The sequence below is a fragment of the Eriocheir sinensis genome, chromosome 14, assembly GCF_024679095.1.
Source record: "Eriocheir sinensis breed Jianghai 21 chromosome 14, ASM2467909v1, whole genome shotgun sequence".
Classification (NCBI taxonomy): domain Eukaryota; kingdom Metazoa; phylum Arthropoda; class Malacostraca; order Decapoda; family Varunidae; genus Eriocheir; species Eriocheir sinensis.
Genome location: NC_066522.1, coordinates 12,153,167 through 12,173,084, shown reverse-complemented (window position 1 = coordinate 12,173,084; position 19,918 = coordinate 12,153,167). Strand labels below are relative to the sequence as shown.

General features: G+C 45.7%; 1 long non-coding RNA gene across 1 annotated transcript; it reads left to right on the top strand.

Annotated features, from left to right (window-relative positions):
* The first annotated feature begins 1,359 nt into the window (after positions 1-1,359).
* Positions 1,360-18,475, top strand: LOC126998471 (uncharacterized). Its single transcript, XR_007752891.1, has 4 exons — positions 1,360-1,465; positions 2,677-2,926; positions 4,311-4,595; positions 16,196-18,475. It is a non-coding gene; the product is annotated as an uncharacterized LOC126998471 (long non-coding RNA).
* The last annotated feature ends 1,443 nt before the right edge of the window (positions 18,476-19,918 follow it).

The following is a 19,918-nucleotide window of genomic DNA, read 5'->3' as shown; positions in this document are numbered from 1 at the left end:
CGTCGATAATGTGTTTTTTTATGTAATTTTGCAGTGCTTGTAATGAACGTTTGCGTGTTGAGTTACTCGTGTGTGAATGGCAGAATGGATAAATACGATGAGCTGAATTGAGATAACTAAGCTCTGTGATTAGTTAGTTTGTATTCTTTTTATTTATTTATTTATTTATTTTTTTACAGTAAAGGATGCAGGTTTAAGGGCAGAAGAGCGGCAGGATGTTATGATCTCTCCACCCGAAACTGACCTGTCTTTTGGCCGCTCTCTACTTTTGTCTATTATGGGAGCGGTGGGAAACGGGCTTTTTTTTCTACACTCTTCTTGTTGCCCTTGAGCCGTCTCCTTTGTTGTAAAAAAAATGGAACGAGTGGACGGAACATTGGAGGGAGGTGAGGGAGGGAGGAAGGTGAGAAGGCAAAACAGAAATAAATAAATAAAATAATCTCGCTTTGCATTTTTGGTTTTAATCTGTTTTATTTATTCTTTTATGTATGATTGGCAGGTTTAGTCGACATCATTATAGAACCAATCAACCGGAGCAAGTCTTCCATTATCCACACTCTGTACTGCCTGGGGGTTGGGATGGCATGTTCCTCCCTTCTCCTTTGTTGTTTACCTGCAACAATAAACTATCAATCAATCAATCAATCAACACACCGGCTAAACCTAAAACTGACCTATTTTGACCGCTCATTTTTACTTTCTTTATAGGAGCATGCAGTGACTAGCGGGCTTGTTTATTAATTCATTTTTGTCCCTGAGTTGCTTCCTTTCCTGAAGAGGCGACAAATTGGTAACACTTCAGAGGATTAGTTACAGCAGAGGAGAGGAGGGGGGAAGAGAGGAAGGAGGGGAGGCGGTGCGGGCAAGGGGGTCAGTGGGGGCAAGGGGGGGGGGCAGAGGCAAACTTGGGTGGTGGCACGAAGCTCAGGGCCGCGCGTTGAGCAACGTTACCAAATTGTCGTACACAGCCTCTTATATCTGCCAATTTGAGACTAAAAAGCCGTCGCACCCACAAAAACAACGATACCCACTTCTAGTTATTGCTAAAAACGTTAACTATAGAGGGTTTTTTACAATCGTTATGCGTTAGAAATAGGAAAATCCAGCGTGGTGGGTGTGATAACGTGGCATCCCTGGGGTAGAGCAACTTTGCCAAATTGTCGTACACAGCCTCTTATATTTGCCAATTTGAGACTAAAAAGCCGTCGCACCCACAAAAGTAACGATACCCACTTCTAGTTATTGCCAAAAACGTTAACTATAGAGGGTCTTTTACAATCGTTATGCGTTAGAAATAGGAAAATCCAGCGTGGTGAGTGTGATAACGTGGCATCCCTGGGGTAGAGCCGCAGAGGTCCTAGAGGATCTAAGGAGGCCACTGGACTGGGCACTGTGGGCACTATACCTCCAGCCGCCACACTGGACGGACGGAGGCGCCTGCAGGTCCACTGAGGCACATTCACAGGTAAGTTCTGTTCAACATTACCAGATTATCGAGTTCAGAACATTGTATCAATCGGTTTCTATCTTAAAAGCTATCGCAAGCACACACAGATAACACAAATAACGGTATTCGGTCAAATTTTTCGTCTAAAACTATTATTTTTTTATATTCTCTACGACTGGAAAAAAAAAACATCGCCGTTGATTAAGATGATTTGACTGTGATATTGAGGAATCATCGTCGTGCATGTGGGAACGCCAGTTGTGTGTCTTAGGTTTTAGAAATCCGTTCGAAGTTAAGTAATGCTGGCCGTGTCCACCCTTGCACGCGGGCACCCGGACCCTGGCACAGAGGAACCAAGCCACGCCGTGGGAAATAACGGAAGCTCGGCGGGGAGAGCGATGCAAATGTAGAACGATAATATAGAACGTTTTAAGAACAGCGAAAGAACAGTGTAATTTATACCGAGAGAATAATATTGATGTCGCGATGTGTGTGGGATATGAAGCGGCGCTGAGGCAGGGAGTGACGGGAGGGTGTGTGTGGGTCACGCCTCGCACGAGTTTTGAGCGAGATTGGGAGTCCAGGGGCGTCTTGATGACAGTGTAGTGACGATGACGTGCTGGTGACATTACGGGGACGTTCTCGTGACGCAGGCAGGTCCTAGAAATAGTAGTAGTAGTAGTAGTAGTAGTAGTAGTAGTAGTAGTAGTAGTAATAGTAGTAGTAACAGAAATAGCAGAAGCAGCAGGCTGTGTTTAGGCCGTTACTACCTCACTGCGAGATAAATTATTTGACTCGTGGATATAATGTGTAACGAAAGGAGTGACTACATTGTGTTGTCGGGGGTTCAGGGTAACGTTTATACAGTTGTGTTTAAGTGTGTAAATATATTAGCCTTTTAGTAATAGAATAAATCAATTAATACCACTATACATCCTTGTCATCTCGGAATCACATCTCCTGTAACTGGCTCGTACCCCGTTACCAATATATACGTTTTAAGAGACACTCAGGTTACGACGGCAAGGGTCGCGTGACGAGCGCCTCAGTGATGATTTCATGCAATTTAATATTACCTTTCAGAATGAGTTTTTGATACAGATTCGTACGTTGTGTGCGTTTATTGTGCATGTTTATTGGTAAGAGAACAGTTGATCAGTAACTGAATTGATGGTGAGATAATTAATATTTGAGTAATGAATTTAAAGATGATGAATGTGACTTTATAGGCAGTTTCTGGCCGACGCCTTGAGTGCGAGTGGAAGGTGAGGACTCAGCTGAGCCACTCCACGTCCTCCCTTCCCGCGGCCCTCCCCTGCTTCGCCTGTGTCCTCCCCCAGCCTCATTACCCTCCCCTCCCCTCCCTCCCCGCGCCCGGCTGCTGCCCGCGGAGGAAGGGAGGGCAGGAGGAGCCTTGTGTGGCAGAAGTCGCCGCGCCTCGACCTGGAGGCGGTGGGAGGTCTCTGCTGACGTGCACAGGTGAAGATCATTCCATTTATTTAGGTTAAAGATAAATGACTTTTAGAACCGGCCTAAAACACTAAGGTCCGTATTCTCAGACGCTTCCGCCTCTCATATCAACTATTTTTTAAGGCCGAGAAACAGATTAATCAGATTTTCTTGGGCGTTTTTTAAGGTTCATGGTACAGAAGAAGCCATGTTGTGGGTGCCAGTACCATAGATACATTCAAAAAGAGGTAGATAAAGCCATGGATGGTGAGGTGAAGTGGGGTTGAGTGTACAGGAGCTGCCTTGTATAGACCAACCGGCCTCTTGCAAACTCCTTACGTTCTTATGCTCTTATGTTCTTAAATGTTAAACTACCACCAGGGTCATATGACTACCCATGGAAATACCCAGAACTCCTACAAAAGCCCCATCAAATGCATGTGCTTGGGCGCGGAAACGTTTAAGAATATGCCCATAAGAATTTCCAGATAAAAGTTTGTTGTCTTCTTCGTCGATAAGTGCCAAAGGTTTTGCTGCACACTGTTAACATAAAAAAAAATAATAATCACACTTTGAAGCACCGTTGCCAGATTGTCGTCCTCAGAGCATAGTATTTACCGGTTTCTGACGCATAACTATTGCCAGGAAACATCAGGAATTAACTATTTTAACGATAACTATGAATGAGTCTCGTTATTTGGGCCCAGGAGACAGTTTAGGGGTCGGAAATCTGTAAATATAAGAGGCTGAGTATGACAATCTGGCAACGTTGCTTTGATGGGCATAAAGGTAAATATTCTTAAAACATTTCGGCGGCCAAGCACACACATTTGACGAGGCTTTCCTACGAGTTGCGGGCATTTACACGGGTAGTTTTCTGATCCTGATGGTAGTTTGACCCTTCTTCTGTACCATGAACGTGAAAAAAACACTCATTAAAACCAGGTTGATCTCCTTTTCGACTTTTGGAATTGTTGATGTGAGAGGTAAAAGCGTCTGAGAATCGCGATCTAAGTGATATTTGATCCTAGTGATATGCCTTTGCTTTATGCCACTATAGTATTACCCGTATTACCTGTTCTCATTAGTCTTTTTCGTTTTTATTTACTTTTGCCCTTGAGCTACTTCCTTTACTGTAAAAAAATAGGCATTGTTCCCCCCTCCCCAGATTTTCTACTACTACTACTACTACTACTACTACTACTACTACTACTACTACTACTACTACTACTACTACTACTACTAAAACAGCTACTACTACTACTACTACTACTACTACTACTACTACTACTACTACTACTACTACTACTACTACTACAAAACACTAGATTCCATATATTGCCGCCATCATCCCTCCCCTCCCCCCCTAAAAAAAAAACCTACAGCGTGTCTTACATAATAATCTCACTTCCAGGCACTCTGATGTAACGTGAAGAGCGACAGAAAACGGACACGTGGGGAGCCGTGAGCGTGGGGGTCAGTGGAAGGAGGCTGCCTCAAGGGACGGACCCCCCTCACCCCAGCCACAAAAGTCCCTCCGCATGAAAGTCTACGGAATCCACAAAGCACATTTCACTCACTCGCCGCCTGTACTGCCCGCGGCCGGAAGGAAGGAGGGACTGTTGCTGGCCCAGGTGTGCAAATTGGTGCCCTGCGCACACTACAGATACAGTGGATCGCCTCACCGCGCCCCCCTCAGGTATGAAAGCTCCTGCCACTCACCCATGCCCTGTTACGTGCCTTGCGGTGCTTTGGTGAGGCTATTGTTGGTCTACTTTCGCCAGGAGTCAGTTAATGAGTGTGTGAGGCGTTGCATTCCTGCCTCACACTCTCACAGCCATTAGAGAAAACTGCAGGAAATTCACGAACCTTACTTAGCGGCCTGATAGTGAGATTTCCAATGTGGTGCTGCGTTGGGACGCTACTACACACACGCCCACAATCATCAAAAAAGAAAATCAGGAAATACGCGAACGTTAACGAGTGACCTTACAGTGTAATTTCCAGTTTGGTGCTCTTGTGTTGATCATTAGAATCAATAATAATAATAATAATAATAATAATAATAATAATAATAAACGGTGTATTAAGGTGAAAAGGGTATCAGGACACCTCTCCTCCCGAAACTGACCTATCTTTCGGCCATCCTCTAACTCTTTATAGGAGCAGTGAGTAGCAGGCTTTTTTTCACATTTGTTACCTTTTTTATGCCCTTGAACTGACTCCTCTGCTGAAAAAAAGCAATCTTGTTGGTGAAAATATACAAACACACATTGTAAGGTGCAGACAAGCAAACCCGCTTAAGTCTGCGGGGAGGGCGTCTTAAGGATATTCACTATGGCGGGAATGGGACTTTTCTTATATCTCTCGGTCCCCGCCATGATGGGGATTAAGCGGCTGAGGTGCCTCGTCGCCCTTCGTGGTTGAGAGCCCTATGGGGAAGGAGGATGCGGCGGAGAGGGTGGGGGAGGAGTCGCCGTCCGAACTTCTGAAGTGTCATAAAAAGTTGGTCTATAGCTTGGGCAGACCGAGCGTTTGAAGTACCTCCTCGCAGGGCCTGTTGGAGGTGAGGAGTAGAGTCCGGTATGCCCTCCTCTGCCCTCTCTCCACCAGTTCTCTCTGAGTTGCCGTAATTAGTGTTAGCATTATTAAGATTAGTGTTAGTATTAAAATGACAGTGTTACATAATTTACTGAGGATGACACTTTTTGGAATTTAAGCATTAACAAATTTATTCTGAGATACTAATAAGTGGATACTTGTTACATGAGTGAGGTTTAATCATTATTTTTTTTGTTTATTTTAAGTTTATTTCATAAGGTTTTTGTTTATTTTAAGCTGTTGATTATTAGTTGTTGTGGGTGAAACTCCTCGACTGACTGAGTAAAAGTTTCATTCCTTCCTGACGCGTCCATCGCCAGCCAGTCGGTGTAGTCGCTTCTGAAAGTTTACACAACCATCATATATATAAGGACTTGGTGTGGGCGCCCTTACTACTTTCCTCGTGCCTCTGTGATGCGGTTCACAGGCACTCGTTAGTTTTTGTATCATTATACATCAGAATTAGATAAATTGATCATCATTTAAACCACAGATTAAAAGTAGGGATTTATTCACTAAGTCCTGTAAGGCACTGTGTTGGGACCCGTTGATGGGCTCTAAAGGGAGACGACACACTGCTTGCACTAGCGACAATTGACTTAAGATTCTGGTACTTTAGGAGTATTTAAAGGAGTTCGTAAGTTGGGGTGATGAAACGGTGTCGCCTTTCTTACATTTATTTTAGTCTACCTTAATACTACTTTAACATTACAAAAGATAAAAATATTGTTAAAACCAGCGACTGGCTTACGAGACTCAATGAGTCTTCAGGCTTTCTCTCACTGCTGGTTACTGACGTTAATACTGGTATAACACTGAGAACTTCTTCTCAAAAATCACACTATAAACCGTCACAGAAATATAATCACTTAGTTTCTAATAATCCTAAACAGAACTATTAACACAATAGATACGCTTTCCTCTACGGTCCCACTTCACTCCATACTCACAGTAAAACAGATGAATGCTCTGCCCATGTTGTCTAAGGGTGGACAACTGAGTGTGGTAGTGTACAGAGAGCTAGCAGAGTGCTGGCTGATCTGAGATCTATCCTGCAGAATGCTCTTTATATATGGGGTGGCTGGACATGACATACATACATACATAACGGGGGTAACATGGGAGTCTTCCGTTCCTAACCGGCATGGTCTATAAGGCTGGGTTACGCGCCTGAATTTACAAGATAATTAGCTAGGGGGAGCACTGATTGATTTTATGTACAAGGGACGTAGGGGTGAGTATCCTAGGGGCATCCTTAGGGTATGTAGCTTACAATTAAGGGATTCTAATCCTTATAGTGAGGAGGGTAGCAGCCACGCGAGAGGTGAATCACCGAGCGGCTCGGCTTACGTGAACCTTTTAGTGACCCGTTGGTCGCGTGTTGACAGCTGGTAGATAAGTGGCTGGTCTGGGGACGCTCTGGCGCTTCGTTTGTTTACCCTCCGGAGGCCTGGCTGTGTTCAGTGTTCTTAAGTGTTCTTGAATGTTCTTGTGGGGGGAGATATTTAGCGTTCTATACCGCTGTCGCCCTCGGTAGAGATTGTGGGGATTGCAAGTAATATAGGTAACACGACTTTAAGAGAGTTACTTGAGGTAATTATTGTTTAGAGATTCTGATGGTGAACTAAGGGTCATAGGACAGGGTCCACTTATTAGAGGTTAGCTTACGTATCTTACATCACTAATTACATTTGTAAATACCATGAATACAGGTTAACATTAACACCTTAAACTAACATGCACACATGGCAATAAGTAGCACCAACATAATAACTGTTTCCACCCACACGGGGAAACACAGACTCCACCATTCCACACCTTAATTAAGTCCTAACTAAAACTAGTGAGTGTTTGCGCTTATCCATTGTTACCCCTGAGAACGACACACATACCACCCTTTTGGCCTTCTCCTTCCTTCCTCTCTTCACACACCCTGCCACAGGCAATCCCCCACAACGCAGCTTCAAAAGTGTTTACTGCTGCATGTTGGCCTTGGTCTGGACGACGCCCAGCTTCCCATCTGTCAGGCTTGCCTTTGGCGCACCTGAAAGGGGCGATGTCGCTCGTGAGAATCCAGTCTCAGTTATAGTATTATAGCCAAAGTGAGTTGAACACCGTGAACAGTTCTTTCCTCACCTGAAAGGGGCGATGTCGCTCGTGAGAATGAGCTCGCTCCCACAACCTAGGGCGAGGAAGGGGCGTTAGTCTCGGCCCCAAAACGTCTTGGTGTGACGTCACGGAATGACAAACTGATCGCAGGTTAGGCCTGCTTGAGACCTGAGATTTCCTTGGTAGGCCTCCAATATCAATATAAGGTCACTGGTATTTTATTTCCATTATAAATATTTACCGTTCTCCCGCAATAATTAAAAGAAGGCAGATTGACCACTTTTGGCAACGATACCCTGTTTTGACCCCTGACACCTCTGAATTTTGTTGACACTACAGATTGTAGGAGAGATATGGGAGCACAACAGGCCTCTTTGTTTCAACACCCATCTCTTCCCTCTCGCTCTCTCTCTCTCTCCTTTCTCTCTCAAACTTCTCTCTTTCTCTCTCTCTCTCTCATGAGAAACCCACATACATATATAACTGGTTGCGCAAACACCCCAGGTTAACTCTATTTACATGGGGAAAAATACCATTACAATTGTAGTACATTTCGGGCCACTACACTTGCTCTTTGAAGAAGGAACACTTATCTAGTCTTAAGGACAGGTGAGCCTTCTGTAACCTATCTAGGACTGCATGAAGGTTCTTTAGGTGATGGTCCATGTCTTTCCCTTGTATTATCAAATCATCAAGGTATACATGTACAATTCTCCCTGTCAGACCTATGAGGACTTGATTCATTATCCTCTGGTAAGCTGCAGGTGCTGTTTTTAATCCAAAGGGGACTGTAGTGAATTCATGGAGGCCATAAGGTGTCGTGAAGGCTGTCAAGTGTTTGGATTCCTCTGCCAATGGGACTTGATGGTAGCCCTGGCGCAAATCAAGCGAGGTGAACACTTTACTTTCCCCTAACTGTTGCAAAATGAGGTTAATGTTAGGGAGAGGGTGTCTGTCATCAATTAACTCATCGTTCAAATCGCGGAAGTCGAGACAAAGTCTGACTCCGCCATCTTTCTTGGCTACAGGGACTAGGGGTGCACTGTAGGGCGACGCACTAGGGCGTATAATACCCTGGGCCTCTAGGTCCTTGAGCTGAGTCTCTATCTCTTTATGATATTTTACTGGTATTGGGTATGGCTTTTTATATATAGGCTTGTCATTTTTAAGCCTTAAAGTGTGAACATAATAGGAAATAATAGTGAGGGGGTCATGTTTCAGAGCAAACACATCAGGGTAATTGCGGGTTAGGCCCTTCAGACAGCTGTTTTCCCGTAGTGAAGGGGAAAACAGCTCGTCTATCATCTTATCAAGCTCCATCTGTTTATTTGACTGGGTGACAGGCGGTTTTGGACCCGTTGACTTGGTGACTGCCGCAACACATTCACTAGCTGATGACTGATGCTGTTCTGAGTGTCTGGGGACGCTCTGGCGCCTCGTTTGTTTACCCTCCGGAGGCCTGGCTGTGTTCAGTGTTCTTGAGTGTTCTTGAATGTTCTTTTGGGGGGAGATCTTTAGCGTTCTATACCGCTGTCGCCCTCGGTAGAGAATGTGGTGGATGATGGTGATACTGCAGCTATCGTATTGAGTGGTGTCGCGTCCCGCGGGGCACCACAACTCCATGGTAAGGGATATACCACGCCTTCGGTTCACGCAATTGCATAGCTGAAACTTCTTCGGCGTATTCCATGTTGATTATATTTGACATGAACTCGCAATAATCCTTATGGGATCTTTCGTCTCTCTCGAGTCTCTTTTTTAAGCCCTTGAGTCTCTTAACTACTGATTTCCTGTTACTGGGCAACATGGGGCTCTTGTCCTTAAATGGCATGCCTATCTCGTAGTGACCGACGTCCGCCAGTCGACATCTCGCTTCGACCTTCACCATCCAGCTTCTGTCTTCTTCAGACAGACCCTTCTTAGTAGAATTTACGTCTATGAACTCCTGGTTGTAAATATTTCTCAAAATATGGTCCAAAGTAACATCCTCAATCTTCACACGGTTAACTCTGGCATACTTAACCGCGTTACCCGTTGAGGGTCCGAAAACTACCCATCCCAGCCTAGTTCTGGTAGCGAAGGGTCCCCCTTCCGTGATGCTGGGTATCCCTTCTATGGGCTCTAGGGCTTGTGGCACGTTTATACAGAGCAATAAACCGATGTCGACCTCAAGTTCTGGTATGTTAATTAATCGCAGATGAGGCCAGTCTTCCAGGTCCTTATTTCTGATTATGTTTTCCTTTGAGACTGGAATTTTGTCCACGGTGTACATGGGTGGTAGCGACACGAAGCTGCTCTCATTTAGGTCGCAGATCTCTATCCCTGATACTATTTCGCTATCCAGCATTATGTCGTCTGCTTGCATGGTAGACAGACGTATTTGCGTTGGCCTCACGTCCCTATGGGTTAGCTTGCCCAGTTGATCTCTAGTGCAGAATGTGGCTGTGCTACCGTTGTCAATAAAGGCGTAAGTGGGTATCAAGTCGCCGTTGGCGCACCGTATCTTTACGGGGATAATTGACAACTTGTCGGGCCAATCGTAGCCATTCACTCACCCCGTATTGGTCTTTCATTTTATTAATTTTATTCCTTTATCTCCCTTCCTCCTCCTGCTCTATTTGTTCTAAGTTATCTACATGGTCAAAAATGTGTCACCCACGATAAGTATGTCATCTACCTTCCCTGGTTTCTTTGTTACTCTTGGCACATGTTAGGGAGTATTTCCCCAAATTCTAAGTCGGTTAGCCTGGTTCCAGGTAAGGCTGGCCTGTCCCAGTACATCACAACCTAACAACATACCTGAATCTAAGTAACTTTCTGGCACTACAGGAAAGCACTGTTTATAAATCTTCTCTTCCCCAACAGCTATCTCAAGCCAGGCCATTCCCAAAATACGTAGCGGGGTGCCAGTCACTCCAGCTGTATGGTGTCTCTCTCTTGGTATTAATCTTCCCCCTTTGTCTCTCTACCACTGATTTTTTTACCAATGTGTGACCACTACCTGTGTCAACTAACGCATGCATGATTTTCCCATTTACGGCGATGGAAATTGTGGGGGAAGTGTTTCCCCGTCATTGTGCATGGGTTAGGCTGAGGCGTCTTTCCTGGGTTCTTCAGATAGGACAACGGCCGTTATGGCTGCAACCTTGAGTTTGTTTTCTAATGAGCCGGTTTGTAGGTAAGTCTGGTTGTTGTTGGCTACATAAGAATAAAATTGGTTAGGTTTCAGCCTGTTGGCATTTACTCTGGCCCGTTTGTTTTTAGGGCCTGTTTTCGTTTGGGGCATTTCATGGCCATGCATGAATGCTGGCCTGAGCACAGGAGACATTTCTGTTCTTTTGCGGTGCACTCCTGCCACATGTGGCCTGTCTGTGCGCAGACTGAACACACTTTGTAGCCATGCGGCTTTGTGCAATCCCGTGTTGTGTGTCCTTCAGTCTGGTAGCATTTGAAGCACGCGGTAAGTGGAATAAACTGTCCCACCTCCAGCTGGGCTGGCGTAAGGCTGAGATGTTGGACTTTCGGTCCCAGCCTGCATGCCGTGGCAGCCATGTTTTGTGTTCTGAACATGACTTTATACGTGTGGCCTTTCTGGAAGCGAATGACCTCCGTGACTGATGCCCAGCTCTGTGTGCGTTCTATATCTTGTTTGATATGAACCACGTCATGGTCAGCCAAGCCCTGTACATTCTTTATGATAATGCTCTTGCGGCATTTAACTTTTTTTTTTTGGGGGGGGGGCAATAGGCGAAGCCCGCGTCGCTGAGGACTTCGGCTGTTGTGTCCAGAAATATGTGGTCATTTGACTTGTCATCAGCCACATACAAGGAAAAGTCTCCATAACGCTCCTTTATGTCTGCGCACTTTCTGGTGATGCGTCTTGCCATGGCTTCATCGGTGTCGGTTTCAGTGGATCCGGATGTTCTCTGAGCTCTCTGTTGTTCATGTGTCGGTGCGCAGGGGTAGAGGTGCATGCCAGGGGACTATGGTAGGCGTATAAGAAAAGGCGCCACCATGATGTTAGCGTGCGCTGCTCAAGGGCTGCTGTGATAGCGCTGGCGAGGTCGGAGGCCACACGGTGTCGCTGGCCGCGTGGAACATGTTGCAGAACACCTTTACTTGCCCTGAGGTTGTCTAATGTGGCCGCCATGTGGCCAGACCTAATGATCAGACTAAATAGGTGCTGGTGAACACGGGGAGAGTGAATGGCTACGATTGGCCCGACAAGTTGTCAATTATCCCCGTAAAGATACGGTGCGCCAACGGCGACTTGATACCCACTTACGCCTTTATTGACAACGGTAGCACAGCCACATTCTGCACTAGAGATCAACTGGGCAAGCTAACCCATAGGGACGTGAGGCCAACGCAAATACGTCTGTCTACCATGCAAGCAGACGACATAATGCTGGATAGCGAAATAGTATCAGGGATAGAGATCTGCGACCTAAATGAGAGCAGCTTCGTGTCGCTACCACCCATGTACACCGTGGACAAAATTCCAGTCTCAAAGGAAAACATAATCAGAAATAAGGACCTGGAAGACTGGCCTCATCTGCGATTAATTAACATACCAGAACTTGAGGTCGACATCGGTTTATTGCTCTGTATAACGTGCCACAAGCCCTAGAGCCCATAGAAGGGATACCCAGCATCACGGAAGGGGACCCTTCGCTACCAGAACTAGGCTGGGATGGGTAGTTTTCGGACCCTCAACGGGTAACGCGGTTAAGTATGCCAGAGTTAACCGTGTGAAGATTGAGGATGTTACTTTGGACCATATTTTGAGAAATATTTACAACCAGGAGTTCATAGACGTAAATTCTACTAAGAAGGGTCTGTCTGAAGAAGACAGAAGCTGGATGGTGAAGGTCGAAGAGAGATGTCGACTGACGGACGTCGGTCACTACGAGATAGGTATGCCATTTAAGGACAAGAGCCTCATGTTGCCCAATAACAGGAAATCAGTAGTTAAGAGACTCAAGGGCTTAAAAAAGAGACTCGAGAGAGACGAAAGATCCCATAAGGATTATTGCGAGTTCATGTCAAATATAATCAACATGGAATACGCCGAAGAAGTATCAGCTATGCAATTGCGTGAACCGAAGGCGTGGTATATCCCTTACCATGGAGTGAACCATCATCAGAAAACAGACCAACTGCTGGTCGTATTTGACTGTGCGGCAAAGTATCAGGGCACTTCACTCAATGACGTGTTGCTACAGGGCCCCGACCTGACTAACCCGCTGGTAGAGGTACTGATCAAGTTTCGTCAGTACCCCTTTGCCTACATGGCCGATATAAAATCCATGTTCTACGAAGTCTTAGTGCCCGAGACGGATCGAGACTACTTGAGGTTCCTGTGGTGGAAGGACGGAAACGTCCACGGAGAGCCGCGAGAGTACCGCATGACGGTCCACCCATTCGGAGCTAAGTCATCCCTATAGTTGTGCTAATCACGCCCTCCGCAAAACAGTAACAGATCACGGTAGGGAGCATTCTTTAGAAGCACAAAGGACGATCCTACATAATTTTTACGTGGACGACTGTTTGAAATCCACAGACAGAGGAGGAAGTAGTTAAATTAGCACATGAAGTCCAAAAAGGGTGCTCGAAGGGTGGTTTTGAAATCGCGAAGTTTGTCACCAACAGCAGAGACCTGTTAACGTCCCTGTCCGTAGAGGATCGCGGCAAGAAAGTTAAAGAACTTGACCTCAACCGTGATTCTGGAATTAAATGTAAATGCCTAGCCAGCCAGAATATCTTGGTGGCAGACTTAAAGGAGCGTTATGGAGATTTTTCCTTGTCTGTGGCTGACGACAAGTCAAATGACCACATATTTCTGGACACAACAGCCGAAGTCCTCAGCGACGCGGGCTTCGCCTATTGCCCCCCCCCCAAAAAAAAAAAGTTAAATGCCGCAAGAGCATTATCATAAAGAATGTACAGGGCTTGGCTGACCATGACGTGGTTCATATCAAACAAGATATAGAACGCATACAGAGCTGGGCATCAGTCACGGAGGTCATTCGCTTCCAGAAAGGCCACACGTATAAAGTCATGTTCAGAACACAAAACATGGCTGCCACGGCATGCAGGCTGGGACCAAAAGTCCAACATCTCAGCCTTACGCCAGCCCAGCTGGAGGTGGGACAGTTTATTCCACTTACCGCGTGCTTCAAATGCTACCAGACTGAAGGACACACAACACGGGATTGCACAAAGCCGCATGGCTACAAAGTGTGTTCAGTCTGCGCACAGACAGGCCACATGTGGCAGGAGTGCACCGCAAAAGAACAGAAATGTCTCCTGTGCTCAGGCCAGCATTCATGCATGGCCATGAAATGCCCCAAACGAAAACAGGCCCTAAAAACAAACGGGCCAGAGTAAATGCCAACAGGCTGAAACCTAACCAATTTTATTCTTATGTAGCCAACAACAATCAGACTTACCTACAAACCGGCTCATTAGAAAACAAACTCAAGGTTGCAGCCATAACGGCCGTTGTCCTATCTGAAGAACCCAGGAAAGACGCCTCAGCCTAACCCATGCACAATGACGGGGAAACACTTTCCCCACAATTTCCATCGCCGTAAATGGGAAAATCATGCATGCGTTAGTTGACACAGGTAGTGGTCACACATTGGTAAAAAAATCAGTGGTAGAGAGACAAAGGGGGAAGATTAATACCAAGAGAGAGACACCATACAGCTGGAGTGACTGGCACCCCGCTACGTATTTTGGGAATGGCCTGGCTTGAGATAGCTGTTGGGGAAGAGAAGATTTATAAACAGTGCTCTCCTGTAGCGCCAGAAAGTTACTTAGATTCAGGTATGTTGTTAGGTTGTGATGTACTGGGACAGGCCAGCCTTACCTGGAACCAGGCTAACCGACTTATAATTTGGGGAAATACTCCCTAACATGTGCCAAGAGTAACGAAGAAACCAGGCAAGGTAGATGACATATTTATCCTGGACGATACATTCTCTAACCATGTAGATAACTTAGAACAAGTTTCCGGAAATTTATTGCAAATTATTCACTAATTATTGCTCCTTTTCTAAAGATAAACAAAGGGAAGTTAAGTACACTCAATGGACAGATTTATACCCAGCAGCAAACCAATGTCGGCCTCTATCTCTGGGGGATAAGAGACTGTAGGTGGGGCTAGTCTTCCAGGTCCTCATTATTTACTATATTTTCTTTTGACACTAGAATATCATCTACTGTATACATAGGTGGCAGGGATACAAAGCTGTTCTCATTTAGATCACTAATCTCTATCCCTGATACGATCTCACTGTCGAGCATTATATCATCTGCGTGCATGGTAGAAAGGCGTATTCGTGTTGGCCTAACGCCCCTGTGGGTTAGCTTGTCCAGCAGGTCTCTGGTGCAGAACGTGGCCGTGCTACCATTGCCAATGAAAGCAAAGGTAAGAATCTGGTCGCCGTCAGCGCACCGTATCTTTACGGGAATAATTGACAACTTATCGGACCAATCGCCTCCGTTCACCTCCCTCCGCCAGTTCAATCTCTCTGGACCATCGTATTCCGCTCATAAACTGATTGCGACATGGAGACAGTTAGATGGCTAAAATCTCTAAACACTTAATTAACGTGGTGAGCTGCGTGTACGTACCTAAACTTATGTAACCTTGTACTGTTAACTGAAAATATGTGTTACAAATTCAGGTAATGGCGCTGATAGAAAGATCAAAATGCACTATGCTGACCATGCTTTAAGATGGGGCCACAGAGGTAATTATTACTGAAACAGAATGATGTTTAAATATTATTTTGTCAACGGTCCCACCCAATACATGATGCGCGTATATTTACGGCCTTGCATTGACCTGATCTCAAAATGGTCTATGTTTTATTTGTTTTGTTTTTCTTTTCCTCCCCAACACCATGCCCGTTGACGTCGTGGGGAGCTTTGGTGGCGGCGGCTAGAGACCAACGTCGGGGTGTGTGTGCGCTTAGCGGCCTTGGACTCTAGCCCCCGACTCAACTAATTTTGCATGGTTCTGTTCCTCCTACTTATCCTTTCATCCAGTTCCTTCTCCAACCCCTTCAGTATCACAGATCAGTGCTTACACAACCCTCCTTCCCTGGGTAACTTCTCCACTGACCTTATGGACTTCTGTATTTGGCATAAGACAGTCAAGATTGTGTGACATCAAAGTTTTCATAATTTGGGATCTACTTCACTTGTGGACGGGAAAGAGTTCCAGCCTTCGTAATTTCTTGGTTTGGTTCAACCAGTTAATAACGTTATTCACAACTTTACTTCTTTCTCTCCTTTATACTCATTAAACTTGGACGAAAAACATCAGCGAACACATTAAATTCAGGCGGTCTAGCTATCACAGGTTATGATAATCCTCTTGCACTCCATCCGTTAGAGTTACGTTGTGAGAGGCATGTTTTCTCATATTCTTTCGCAAAACATTTCCTTGGCCCCAGCCTCGCCAGTGACTGTGGCCGACAACCAACTTTAGTTAGTATTACAAACATCATTACACATATTGTTCTTAAGCGTGGAGTTGTTGTACGCTCTAATGAGGGGGATTTTCTCTTCTATCAGCATTTGGGTGGCGTTACATCTCGGGGCCTCAAATATGTTACCGGGAGAAAACGTTACCACCTGACTGTAAGTGTCTTGTACCCACTCCTCTGTCTCCTCGAGTGTCCACCTCTGCCAGAAGCGGAGCTCGCGCAAGGCGTCCTCATCGTGGTCACCCTGCCCTTGCCTCTCGTCCCCTGCACCCACCTCCACCTGATCATCTCCGACGCCTCCATAACCTGCTCTCTTTGCCCCACTTGTGGTTGCTCACCACTCTCCCCATCCTGTCGTTGAGGGTTCGGGTTATGACAGTTTCCACCTATCTTACAGTTCACATTCAGATGGCCTTGTCTTACGCACGAGCATTGAACACAGTCTTGATTACTAGACGAACAGACGCAGCAGTGAGGGGGCTTCATTTTGGTGCCATTATGAGAGTGTACCTCAGTGGCTATACACAGTGATGAACATAGCAACAGTAGCAGAGGCCACACTCTTGTCTCCCAAATTGTTACTTCTTTTCAATAGTATCATTGAGACATTTCTATTATACTTATTCTTATTGTGACTATTTTTACTGTTTATTATGTTATTTTAGAATTATTGTTATTATTAAATGTCTTACAAATGTAATAATTATTATTATTTATTATTACTGTAATACGCTTTCTTTATTATTGTTAATTGTTTAATAATGTCCATTAGAGTTGCGTTGTGAGAGGTATCTTTCCTCATAGTCTTTCACAAAGCAATTCAATGGCCCCAGCCCAGCAATGACTGTGGCCGACAATTATCTTTATTTAGTATTACAAACCTTATTAAACATATTATTCTTAAGCTAACAGAGCTTGTGGTTGATACGACTATCAATCACCGTCGCCTCAAAGTCCAGGTCGGCAATGTGGGTGGTTTTGGGTGCAGAGAACCTGGTTCCTCTCAGGCAGACCAAGGCTGATCTCAGGAGGGAGAAGGACAGCCTGCATCTCATCCAGGCGACCACACTGCTTCTCGGCTGCTGTCTTTTTTTATCCGCCAGTGTTTCGGCGTGTCTTGCGTAGAAGCTCTGCGCCCTTGGTCCCATCCTTCCCGACGTCGTGAATACTAACGGGGTGAAGGAGCCCTGGTCCACATTCTGTATTCTTTCGTATTCATATGCTCTGCTCTTCTCTCGTTCGTATCTTCTGTGAGCTGCATCGAGGGTCAGGTCTCTGTGGCAATGGGCCATGGGATCAAAAATTCTTATGTCAAAGTATGCCCTTTGTCCACGAGTCCAAAACCCTCTGGCGCTAACATCCACTCGTGCTTCGTTCGAAACATTAGCGGTACGTCTGGCGAGGCGTTCGCCTTGCAGAGGGAGCAGCGTGGGTTCCACAGTCACATCGTGACAGACTTCTTTCAGCATTTGAGCTGTCACGTCTCTCACTTCATCATGTCTCATGCAGACGAAGCCTCCTGTCTTACATGTCATGGCATGGTTTTGGTTGGAGGGTGAGCCACAGTTACACATGTTTGGGAGCCCATCCACTGGCCAGCCACACCTCAGGGCAGGGGCATCAGTGAATTCTTTCTTGTTTAGGTTGAAGCCTTTTGCCCTGATAGGTAGTGTGGTTAGCCAGTTTGAAGCGCCCACTTCCTGTGCAATATCTGTCCTCCTCCTTGTGTCTTCTGGGAGTTCTCTCATTAGGTCACTCAGAGTGTCTCTGTTTTTCTTCTCGGTTTACGGAGATTTCATTCCTTATATATAGTGACCTAATTTCTTGAGGGTTGTCTTCTCCCCTTTCATTTTGGTTGATAATATATCCGGTCAAGGAGGCTGTGATTCGGAGTGAGTTTTCGAATTCAGACTCTGCCAGATTTTGCGGGTTAGTGATGCCGAGTCCACCCATTCTTGGCGGCAACTCCAGCAACCTTCTCTCCAGGTCGCTGGGGCATCTCCCATTTGCTATCGCCGGTATGAAGGTGTTTCTGATAGCATCTTCCAGAGGTTTTAGTAGCGGAGCATCATCAGGAACTGTCCTCATGAGGAAGTTCCATTTCTGCTTGACACCGTACGTAAATGCTGCGTAGGCTGCCTGCGGTTATAAGGCACTAATGTATATATTATCCTGTACATATTAATGTAGGAATTTAAGTGTCGGAACAGATCAGTGTCGTGCCACCGGATGTTTTATGAAAGGTAGCTGTTTATGGCCTTGAGTGAGAGAGTGGCGACACTAGAATCTGCATTGTGGACACCGGATCCTTGAAACTTCCGGCGAGCAGCGATGCAGATAAAACCGACGGGGAGCACCATGCAGAAGCCTGCAGTGGCTTTTTCAAGTGTGACTCCTCACACACTGTAATGTAATGTAATGTAATGTAATGTAGATATAAGTTTAACCAAAAAACCCACACACGTTCTATGTTCCAGTGAGAGAGAAAAAGAAAAAACTCTGAAGTGAATTAAGGCAATCCGCTCGGCTATATTTACATCACTTTTACTCACAACTTATGGTAAGGCCTTTTGTTGTCTCACCAACTTCGATGAACTTGGTGAAGCAGGCAACGGTGACTCCGGCCCTGACAGTGAGGTAACAGAGTGAGCCTGAATACCATTAACAAACACTTACACGGATCAACCTACATATCCACCAAAAACGTTTAACAGGGTTCCGTTTTGGCGATCTCGCTCAGTCTCTGCAGTTCGGACTCCCAGCGCTTTACAGCTGTTTTCACATATTTTATTCTGTATTCAGCTGTTCCAGTGACTGCCCCGAGGTGTCTTTCGCCAGTCACTGACAGCTTCACGTTACTGCCCTGGAATGCGGTTTGGGCCCGATCGTATGCCTCTGGTTTTACAATCACCACAGATTTAATGGCGTTGGGACGGTATCCTATTTTAGGGGCGTGTTCATTGACGAGGTCCCATCATTTCCTGAGGTGTGCAGACTTTCCTACCCCGCATACGCCACCTGTTTGACGTTGGTGTTTTCATGGCGGATGATGTCCTGCAGCTTCATCATTCCCAGGGCAAACATTGCCATGGCCACTGGGTCCCCTTGGGTGGTGCCCTCTGAGGATTGTATGGCCACCGGGTCTCCAAGTCGTTGGTCATTATGACTGCTGATGAACAGTCTGGCAGGTTCCTTGTATGTATTTTCAATATATTGGGCAAAGATAGGGCACTTGAGTTTGATGTTGTGCAGTGCTGTTTTCCTATTGATGTTGTTGAACGCATTAGCAGCGTCCACCATCAGCACCGCCTCGCATTCTGGGTCTTCGAACATTTTCCTGACGGCGTGAATGGCAGCTTCACGCCCAGCCTGCTGACCCGCACACACTTGGAGGTTTCCCACCGCCTGTGATGTGAATGTAAGTAATGTAAGGATAATGTAAGGAGGACATAGATGTATAATGCAAGGGCAAGAGCGGCGCGCCCCGGGCGAGCCGGGGCGCTCGAGTTGTTTACAGTGCCTAAAAGACTTAGCATAGACTCCGTATCCGGATACGGAGTTTATGGACTTAAATAAGGAGGGCCTCATGGTTGACCCTGGGGTCAAATGAGGGGCAATAGAGAGGTTCGCCTCTGGCGGGAGGAGAGACGGGAATAAGACAGATTAGCAAGTTTTCGGTAATGGGTGCAGTAACCGGGAAAAGATTATTCATTGAACGTTTAATAGCTGCTAATTGTAAGCATTTATGCACTATTGTTTTGTGCTAGGTATATTTGTATTTACCAATGCAAATGTAAGTGTGTAATTTAAT